The sequence below is a fragment of the Myotis davidii genome, unplaced genomic scaffold (assembly GCF_000327345.1).
Source record: "Myotis davidii unplaced genomic scaffold, ASM32734v1 scaffold167, whole genome shotgun sequence".
Lineage (NCBI taxonomy): Eukaryota > Metazoa > Chordata > Mammalia > Chiroptera > Vespertilionidae > Myotis > Myotis davidii.
Genome location: NW_006300048.1, coordinates 6,478,675 through 6,481,260, shown reverse-complemented (window position 1 = coordinate 6,481,260; position 2,586 = coordinate 6,478,675). Strand labels below are relative to the sequence as shown.

General features: G+C 43.9%; 1 pseudogene; it reads right to left on the bottom strand.

Annotated features, from left to right (window-relative positions):
* Window positions 1-1,730: 1,730 nt before the first annotated feature.
* LOC102755620 lies at window positions 1,731-2,332 on the bottom strand (annotated as a pseudogene).
* Between the last annotated feature and the right edge of the window lie 254 nt (window positions 2,333-2,586).

Sequence of the window (2,586 nt, the reverse complement as noted above, 5' to 3'; positions counted from 1 at the left end):
CCAGCAGGCAGAGCAGTTAGGAGCAATCAGGCAGGCAGGCAGGTGAGTGGTTAAGAGCCAGCAGTCCCAGATTGCAAGAGGGATGTCCAACTGCTGGTCAGATATCCCCCGAGGGGTCCTGGATTGAAGATGGTGCAGGCCGGGCTGAGGAACCCTCCTCCTTCACCGTGCACGAATTTCATGCACCAGGCCCCTAGTATATGCATAAAATTACATTAAAAAGAGACTTTAAAGGCCCTGGCTGGGTAGCTCAGTTGGGTGGAGCTTTGTCCCAATATGCCTAGGTTTGTGAGTTTGATCTCTGGTCAGGGCACATACAAGAATCAACCAATGAATACATAAGTAAGTGGAACAATTCATAAGTAAGTGTCTCTCTCTCTCCCCCTTCCCCTCCCACTCTGAAATCAATCAGTAAAAAACAAGAGAGACAATGCAGGTAGTGCTGTCAATAACGCATCACAAACTAAGGAGTCTGATTGGTCCTATCAGACCAATTCTGCCTGCCTGAGAACCTCAGAATATTCCTGATGACAAAATAAGATAATGTATGCATAAGGGACTAGCAGGGCAACCACCCATTGCTAATTCTCCTTTCCTCTGTCCACCTTAGCACCAGAATTAGAGAGATAATCATTCAAGTGGACTTTAAAAATTCTCACAAAAGTTTTAGTTTGAGTTATTCTTGCAAAAATCGGCCATGAATTTCTGTAAAAGAAATTACTATTTCTTTGTTTAAACTGGCCATTGGTGTAGCCAGCTAGAGGCCAGCTGGGAGTGGAGAGTTTAAAGGAGAATGTTTCAGTAAGGTAAGGTGTCAAGGCACATATGATTACACACAGAAAAGGCAACTAAAAAATTCCTGGACAAAATCTGTAAGTCCTGAAATGTGGTCCAAATGGTGCCATCTGTTCATAAAATCATGAAGAGGCTGTTGGAGCTTTTCCAGCACTATGTTGGACTGTCTCCACAGAGCTGCCCAGGCAAAATTCGGTGACACCAGATCATCAGGAGAGTTTCCAAGGGAAGAAAGCCACTGGGATATTTTCGTTCTTGTGTGATTCATGCACAGCAATTACCAAAGTAAAGAAAATGAGGATTCGCCCTTATCAAACACCAGTCCAAACTATACCTCCTTCTACTGAACACCCTTTCTTTATACCACCACCCATCCAATTCATCGTCGTTCTTCAAATCTCATCTTAAGTCCAAGAGAGAGTAGAATGAGAAAGGATGCTGGGTACAGACAAAGCTGGGTCCAAATCTAGACGCAACTACTTATTAGCTGCATGAGTTTGGGCATTGTTTTAAATTTCACTGTGCTGCAGTTTTCTGAGTGAAATAGGGAAAGTAATGCCAAACTTTCAAGTTGTGTGAGTGGAAAAATTCGAGTAGCTTTTCAAATCAATATTTAGCCCTATATCCCTGTCTCTATTGATCTCTCTCTTCCTGGAACTTCTCCATCATGCGTAAGTACAACTCGATCACTTCCTATTGTTGTTGTTAGAGAGAGATAGAGATAGAGAGAGAGAGAGAGGAGAGTAAGAGAGAGAGAGAGAGATGGGGAGAGAGAGAGAGAGAGAGAGAGAAACATTGATTTGTTGTTCCACTTATTTATGCATTCATTGGTTGATTCTTATATGTGCCCTGACTGGGGATCCAACCCACAATCTTGCTATTAGGATGATGCACCAACCAACTGAACTACCCCACCAGGGCAGTTACTTTCTGTCTTTTTTTTTTTTTCATTGAAAACATTTTATTGGCCTTTTGGATTGAAACAGGAATTTATTTGCCAGGAAGGATGATGCCATCATACTTCTGCTGGAACCAGCGCATGGCCTCCTCTTTGCTGATTCTGTGTTTGGCCCCAATGCAGCCTGTCCTGCGTTTCTTGTCTGCGATGCTGAAACCTGGCCTACCCAGCACCACATAGAAGTCCAGGCCGTAGATACCAATGCTTGGGTCATATTTGATCCCCAGATCGATGTGTTCCTGGATCCCAAAACCAAAGTTTCCAGTATCTGAGAAGTTATTTTTTCGTAATTAATACTCTCGCACCTTTAGACCTTTCTCCAAGATTTCTTCTGCCTTGGCCCCACGGACTGTGCAGTGGACAGCAATCTTTTCATTTCTTCTGATGCCAAAGGACCTGACGGTGTATCTGGCTTTGGAGAAGACCGGGGTCTGGCCCGTGAGCTGCTCCAGGACCTTGGCTGCCCGCGTCAGTCGGTCCCCGCTCTCCCAGACGCAGATGTTGAGGCAGAGCTTGCGGATGCACAGCTCCCGCATGGGGTTCTCCTTTTCCCCTTGATCCGCCATGATGAGAGACAGGAAGAGCACTTTCTGTCTTGATTGTAATCCCACCTCATGGTGTAAGTCTTATCGCACCAGGAAAAGCTTGGCATAAACTTTCTTTTCCTTCTTTGTTTTATTTTTTTTTAATTTTCTTTCTTTCTTTCTTTCTTTCTTTCTTTCTTTCTTTCTTTCTTTCTTTCTTTCTTTCTTTCTTTCTCTTCCTTCCTTCCTTCCTTCCTTCCTTCCTTCCTTCCTTCCTTCCTTCCTTCCTTCCTTCCTTTCTTTTTTCTT